The following is an 8,271-nucleotide window of genomic DNA, read 5'->3' as shown; positions in this document are numbered from 1 at the left end:
ATGTGTTCTGCTAAGATTTTCCTAGTTTATTGTTTGTCTTACAACAAAATTTAAATTTTTTATTTGGTCAACTCTATAATTTTTTTTATTTTATTGGTTCTTATCACCTTATACTGCTATGAGACCTTTCTCATAACTAAATTATAAACATTTTCTTCAAGTAATATGCTTCATTTTGTTTTTTGCACCTTTCAATACATAATCTGATAAGTGTATTTTTGCATCAGATGTTAATTAAGAAGTTAGGGGTTATTCCAAATTTTATTTCCAAAATGCATAACCCATTGTCCCAACTCTATTTATTAAATAATCCACCTTTCCCTCTCTAATTGAAACTGCAACCGTCATGATTTGCACAATCCACACAGACATGGGTAGGTTTCTGGGATTTCTATTGTTTTCTAACGATCCATCTGTTGAGCCTCTTGTGTGCAACACACTATTTTAATTACTATATAGCTTTATAGCACATTTTGATATCTGGCAGAGCAATTCCTGTGTCATTCTTATTCACAATGGTCTTGTCCATTTTCATGCATTTATTCTTCCATTTAAAACTTATTGTCAAGTTATCAGGATTTATAAAAGTATATTAGGGTTTTGATATGAGTGGCATCATATTTATAAGATGATTTGGGGGAAATTGAAATCTTAAGAAGTTTTAGGTATCCCACTCAGGAAGTTAGTATCTTCTCAGGTCTTCAGATCATATTTTAGCTTTTCAGGAAATTTTATTTTCTATGAGCCATCTAAGTTCCTTATTTGGTTTATATTTAGGCATTCATAAGTTTGTTGCTATTCTAAATATGATTTTTTTCATTGCATCTTGTCACTGGTTATTAATTTTAAAAAAAGAAAGAAAGTTAATCCATATTGTACCTGGCTACTTCCTGTATTCTTTTGTTAGTAGCAGTTTTAATAATTTTCAATTAATACTCTATAAAATTTTAGGTATGTGAATATCATACCTCCAAACACCAATCACTTTATTCTTTCCTCTCCAAAATGTACCTCCTTTTTTCTTAACTTATTGTATTCTTCAAAAATTTCAAAATAATGTTCAATGGTGAAGAAAAGAAACTTTAAATGAAAATTAAATCTCATATTGATGCTCCATCAATTCATTATTATAGCATTCTTTGATTTAATAAGATTAATGAATCTTGGACTTGTTAATCCAACAGTATCCTGATAGAATTACATGCAATGCTTAAGTGGGGATATATTCCTTGCCCAGAGACTGAAAAAACTCAGGGCTGGGGATTCAAGAATTGAGGAGGAAATAACAATGATTAGTGCACTTTCTCCCAAAGTCTCATGTTGGATTAGTTGGAAACTAATTTCCAATCTGTTTATTAGTATATCAGCTCAGGTCTTTTTGTCCTTGCATGATGCTCAACTACACACAAACAGCTTTTATGTTGATTTTCCTCTTGCAAAATCCTTATCATCAACCATTCCATTTGTTTCCATGCTCTAATTCTAATCCAGCTTCTCAGAATTGGAACCTATATATTTTTCCAAAAGCAAGCTCACTCTTGCTTGTCCCTCACCAGTTTCATGCCCATTATTTTCAAATCAGAAAGTACCTAAGAAATGTCACAACAATGACCCCCTGGATTTTCAAAGTTGTGGTCTCATTTTTTATATTTCTCCATCTCTCCCATTCTCAACTAACAGATCCAGGATTTGGTTCCTAGGAAGTTAGGCACTAAGTGTCAGGTAGCCCAGGACGCAGTGTTTCTCATCACAGCCCATTGCTTTTATTCCCATCATCAGCTGCTACCTTTATAGGGATGTTTCTGCCAAGGTTCACTTCTGCCCTTGCTCTATAACCATATTCATGACTTTGGGAGCCACTTCTCCATTGCTTAGGTTGTATAACCCATTACTGGCAGCATTGCACATTCTGTGAACATTATGGGTTGCTGAATTAGCTCTTTTAACATTGCTTCCTTCTGCATCTTTAATGGGTATATCTTTCCATAACATCAGCCAGAGTTCCTTTCTCATATGCCCTGAGATACTAAGGATACATCATGTCTATACCTTTATTAACCAGAATGAAAAGGGTCACCATAATTCTGTTTCCTACAAGTTACAGCATTGAAAACAAAAAGTGGCATGCATTATAGCTAAAACAACAATCATTTTCTTTAGTCCATAATTCTGTGGGGAAGTTGGGTGATTTTTCTCTTCCAGACCAGTTGACTTATCTTGGCTGTGCTGCTCAGGCAGCTGGCTCGTTGTGAGCTGACCAGTTAGCTGGAGGCTCCAGTGCTTCCGTTCTCCTCCACACAACCTCTCATCTGCTGACAGGTTAGCTCAGACTCATTCACATTGTGATCCCACAGTTCCAAGCACAGCAATAGAATAAGTCTCAACGTGTAGGTGTTTTTGACATCTTTGCTTCCATCATGTTTGCTAATACTTTTTGGCCAAAATAAGTCACATGGCCCACTGCCATAACACACATTTCAATGGTATAGATGCTAGGAGCATAAGCATCTGTGACCATTTTTACAATCTCCTCTATACTGGCAAATGATGTTTCTTTTCAAGAAATGAACCAAATATAAAAAAGAAGAGGATTCATAATTTGTAAACACCAACAATATGATGGCACATTGCTAGGCACCGAATTATATATTTTTCCTTTTTTCTTCCATGCAATTCTCACAAAGTTGGCATTATTAATGCTGCAAATCAGAAAACTATAAGATAGATTATATCTTACTCAACATGACTCACTAAGTACGTAACAGGTGTGAGATTTATATAGGTCTTCCTGAATTCAAATTCTAGGCCTTTCCTACACTGAATGCAAATGTTCTGCTGATGATTAGTTGTAACACAGATAAATCTTCCTTAAGTCTTTTCAGCAGAATCTCAACTTCTGCTTGCATTGATCTCATCAAAGGCTGAGATCTACTCTACAGTCATTTTTCCTTTTTTTGGAATTCTAAGAGCAAGCAGTGAAGATGAAAACTCAGAATTTCCAGTGTAACTAGAACTACATTAAGGACTTATTGTAAATTAGAGTGGGCAGACATATTTTGACCCAAATTATAGATATATGTTCCCAGGACCAGGAATTACAGGCAATTTACTCACATTATAGTAATAAAGCTATATGCTTGGTGAGCACACAAATCATGGATAATGAGTTATAAAGCGTGGTGTTTACAAATAAAAGAATGTTCTTGCATGGCAGATTTCATTCTTGATATCCTCCTTTTGTTCACTGATTTGACCATCAGACGTCTTCAGGCAGCAAGACGCTTTGGGTAGAAAGCAAAACAAAACAGAATATCACATGCAATTGTGATCCCATGGATAGGAGAAGTCAAAGCATGCTAATAGAAAGCATCATTTCAAAATTTAAATATTGTAACACAGGTGGGCCTTCTGTCAACCTCACCGGGTATTTCACACATCATCATGCATTCTATCATTCTAAGGTGCATTTTTTTTTTTTTTAAAAAAAAGGTGTTGGGCAGTATATATTTATTTGGCACCTTCTATGTGCTTATACAAGCTGCTATAAGGTGTCATGGCATTTTCACCTTAAATGCAGGAACATATTTTTACTATTGCAATTTTAACAAAATAGAAATTAGCCTGTCTTCTCAGTTAGCTACGTGATCAAGGATGGTACAATTGTAGACAAACTACTTGATGATATATTAAGAAAAATTTATACAATGATACAAAATGTACTTCAAACTCCTAACTTTAAATATATGCTTTCTTGTACCTCTTAGAGACCTTTATGAAGCCCCTCCCTCTACCCCTTGGCCACACCCACACACCTGAAGATTCTGAGTCATTCATCTTTGGGTATGATTTGCAGTTTTGTGATCAATGCTGATTATCAGATAGGGAAATTAGACTGATACAGTAGTCATTGTTATTGGAAAAAATGAGAAGGAACTTTTACTTCCAGAAATAATACATCTTCTGGTAAACCATGTGACTAATGAATAACTACTCTCCAGAAGTATATATGAGGATCTTAGCTAGACAGCCCCATCATGATGGAAACACTGGGCAGTAACTACCCACTAGGCTTATTTTCTTAAGGGATTAAACACTAGAAAGAATTGATGTCCAATGAAAGAGGTACTTCTGGGTGTCAGATTTCTTACAGCTCACAGGATCAGTATTTCCCCCTTCTAGGGACATTTTGATATTTGGGCTACCAGGAAGACACAGATGTTTTGCTGGGATGTGAAAGATCATTCCCCTATAATACCATGTGCCCTGAGTGAAGGAAAGCAGGTACTCAGTCTGAGTGGGATGGAACAAGCTGACCTTTGATGTCAGGAACACTGTTGATGTAAGGTGTATTTTATTAACTTAACCACAATGGGATTGAATAATACTGAGTGTGGATGACCAAGTGAAAGTTTTGTCTCAAGGTCATATCAAAGAAGATGCTCTGGGTATATATGATTTTAAAACTTGTTAATATAAATAAATTGGCTGTCAGATTTTTGTTTTAGATGTTGGATCATCATTTATTTAAGCAACTTAACTCAAGAAGTTGAAAAAGCAAACCTCTATGTTCCCAGAAATGGTCTTTTATGCTTTCCCTAATGCCCCCAATTTAGAAACCAGTCACTATCAGTCAGGGTATGAGAAGGAGACAGACACAGATTCAAAAATGATATTTTGTGGAGAGTTTAATACAGGGATTTACAAAGGTGTGAGTAAGTGGATTTAAGGAACCAGACTAGAAAAGATAGTAAATTGTTCTGGGGCAGGTGTCAACTGTCTGGGGCAGGTGCACCCTGGGCTTAGAGGGTAAGAGGAGAAAGCCATTCTTCGATCCATAGGGGGAATACACTGTATGGTGAGAGCTTTTTGCTCAGGAAGTAATGGTGTCTTGGGGGTGGGGGACATAAAAACTCTGACCTTACACATTCCAACCCTCCTTCCTTTTAATCTCCCACCAGTGCCTTCTACTGGCTGAGCCCAACTGGAACTCAGGAGGCAAGAAAGCCTATTGGTGCATTCCATAAAAGTCAGTATCTCAGGGCTCCAAACAGGCTACTTATGGGTGAAAGGTGGATCTGCAGTGGAACATATTCTGCATTAGGTTTTAATTCCACCATGACAGTCACATGCCAGAGCACTGTAGATTTCAACCAAGAACTTGACCTGTCTCTGTGAGACCATTAATGCACATCCCAACTACAGACAGAGAAAATTGATTCTGGGATTATATATATATATTTTGTCTTTCTTCCTCTCTCCCAAGGCTGCATTGTAAAAATGCAGTTTGTATTGTGGATCTGTGATCCACCTATCAGTCCTTTTGGCTTCTCAAATGGTAATTCCAGAAAAACTTTACTCTAGGACCTTCATTTATGGAAGATGCTATTATTATACTCTTGTTTTCAGTATGGTTTGGCCAGTGACTCTGGGAGTCTATTCCATCACTATCCTGTTTGTTAACCTTTTTGGACATGACTGTTTCCCCTCTATTTGTTTATTATGAAAAGCAAGCACACTCAAGAGCCTGGGGAAGCTGTGCCAGGAGACCTGTAGTCTAGCCTCAGTTGGCCTATCATTAATTGCCTGGCAGTTGGCAATTTATTTCAACTTCATGAACTTTCTTGTTGTTTTGTTTTGTTTTTTTAATCTTTGAAATGGGGGTAATAATACCAACCCTATTTCCTTTGCACACACACAAAAATGAAATACTGCGTGCAAAAACATTTCATGAGCTATAAGTATAAAGTACAATTGTAGAATACAACTAGGCATCTTTGATTATTTTCAGTTTTAAAGAATGCAGGAATAGCCATAACAAAGCAGTCAACCATGGCTAATTTTCAAAGGGATTAAAAATCATGTCGTTGAGTAAGGTAAAACATGACTGAAGTTATCAATTCATGGTTCCATCCATTTGCTTGCTGAATTCTTTCAAACAGAAATTTTTTCTTCCTAGTCCTCAAACTGTTTCTACTTAATCTATACTTTAAAATGTTTCAACAATTCAACCAGGCGTAAAGAAATAGCTGTTTCTCTGCCTTTACTTCCTGTCAATCACTCAAACTCAGTAGAATTCATGATGTAGACAAGTCAAGATTGTGTCCAGAAGACACAGAGGTTTGAAATTAACATTTTTCCAGTTGCATCTGTTCTATATATTATCTTAGCCCCTTCATAACAGCTGGGAGAACCTTCAGGAGGAATCTATCAATGAAAAGGAATAAATATTTCTTAGAATTCTGTGTAGTTTTAGGCTCACCACATAATCGTAAACACTCTGACATCTGTTCTTTACCTGCCTTTCTAGTTTCATCTTTTGCTCCATCCCCAACCTTGTACTCAGCCACATTTCTGACACTCCAGTCATCCAGAAGTCCTTGCTGTTCCCTGAGTGAGTCTTGCAGCATTATGCCTATGTGGCTTGGCTCACACTTTTCCTCCTGTTTACAATTCCATTGCCACCTCTCTGTTTCTGGTAAATTCCCATTTGTTTTCAACCAAAATTTATCCCTAAAGTCTCATCTAAATCCCCATGTAGAAATGTGTATATATCATCCACTCTTCTACGTACCATCCCTATCACCTTCCATATGTCAGCCATACCCCTTGAAACCCTCATATTTCTGTACATATTTGTGTTTACATGTCTGTCTTCTCTGTTAAAATGCAATTCTCTTGTGGATAAGATCTGTGTCTTATTTGTCTTTTTATTCGCAAAGACTGGAAAAAATATATAAGGTCAAACACTGCTTGCTGAATGATGAATGAATCAATATGAGAAAAACCGAAATAGTTTACAAAAGGAAAATGTGCTAGAGGAGCCCATTTTAACCTTTTTTTTTTTCAAAATAACCCTTTCTCCTCATGTCAACTGGTGACAAGACCTGTCTCCACCTAGTTATTATTTATTTATTTGGCAAATGACTGGGCACTCAATTTGCAAAAGAAATTTGTAAGTGACACTCATTGTCCTCTTCCCCCCATCTCCTTCTTTTCAAACTACTACCATCTCTTCTTTTGCTGTCCACCCTTCAGATTTTAGATTTCTCAAGAATCTCTTGGTGTTCTATGCATGCTTCATGGCAAGTTTCTGTGCAAATGACTCTCTTACAGTTCCATTTAGATCTCTGTCTCCAAGTCTGAACAAAAGATAGATCTATCCAGCTGCTCACTCACCATCTCTGCGTGCTTGTCCTTTGGCAACTCAGATACATCAAGTCCAAAGGTACAATCATCCTCTTGCCCCTTCCCTCAAACTTGTTTTTCTCCTACATTTCCATTCTAGGCAATGATAAAACCAGCTGCTTATGAGGGAAGACACCGCCTTCTCCCCCTTCCTTCAAATAAAATCATACTTTGAGTCTCATCAGTGAAGCCAGCAATTCTGACATATATTTGACATATCAGTAAAATGCACCTATTTCGAGTGTATGGTTTAAAGTGTTCTGTTGAACACGTACACAAACACTCAAGTCGTTCACTACCCCATTTAAGTTAATAAAACATTTCCATCCCTCCATAAAATTCCATCAAGCCCTAGTCAGTCCACCCCCCACCTACAGACTCAGGCAACTACTTGCTGCTTCCATAACCACTTGTTATAGAATTCCATTTAAATGTAATCATACAGTATGTACTCTTCTGTATGTGACTTCTTTACTCAGAAGAATGTTTTTGAGATTCTTCCATGTTATTCATACAACAGTTCATTCTTTTTAAATGCTGAGTCATATTCCAGTGCATGACTATTTGTAGCTGTTTATAAATTCTTCTCACAATAATATTGCATATTTGGGCTGTTTTCAGTATGGATAATATAAACGGAGCTGTTATAAACATTCACATGCAGATTTTTTTGTAGGCATACCTTTTCATTCCTCTTGGGTAAATATCTAGAAGTGACTCAATGAGTCATATGCTAAGTATATATGTTTACCACTATTAAAAAACTGCCAAAACGTTTTCCAAAATAGATGTGCCATTTATTTTTATTCTCATCAGCAGATGAGAAATCCAGTTGTTCCACATCCTCACCAACACTTGGTACTGTCAGTCTTTTTAATTTTAGCCATTCTAGTGGGTTTGTAATGGTAGCTTATTAGGATTTAAAATCTGAATTTCCATGGTGACTAAAACGATGATGAGAATTTTTCCTAAATCTTTTTTTTAAGTGTCTGTTCCATTTGTTACCCCCATTTTACTGAGTTGTGCATCTTATCTCTGACATTCAAGAATAATGTAAACACTCTGGATACAGAATGCAAATATCTT

The 8,271-nt window shown here is 36.4% G+C and overlaps 1 long non-coding RNA gene across 2 annotated transcripts in view; it reads right to left on the bottom strand.

Annotated features, from left to right (window-relative positions):
• Positions 1–3,095: 3,095 nt before the first annotated feature.
• LOC143651653 (uncharacterized) overlaps positions 3,096–8,271 on the bottom strand; it is a 39,858-nt gene continuing 34,682 nt past the window's right edge. For both annotated transcript variants that reach the window (XR_013160101.1, XR_013160100.1), the window contains one exon: positions 3,096–3,281. This is a non-coding gene — a long non-coding RNA (uncharacterized LOC143651653). The remainder of the gene's footprint in view (positions 3,282–8,271) is intronic.

Source organism: Tamandua tetradactyla, chromosome 12 (assembly GCF_023851605.1).
Source record: "Tamandua tetradactyla isolate mTamTet1 chromosome 12, mTamTet1.pri, whole genome shotgun sequence".
Lineage (NCBI taxonomy): Eukaryota > Metazoa > Chordata > Mammalia > Pilosa > Myrmecophagidae > Tamandua > Tamandua tetradactyla.
This window is presented reverse-complemented; position numbering and strand designations above follow the sequence as displayed.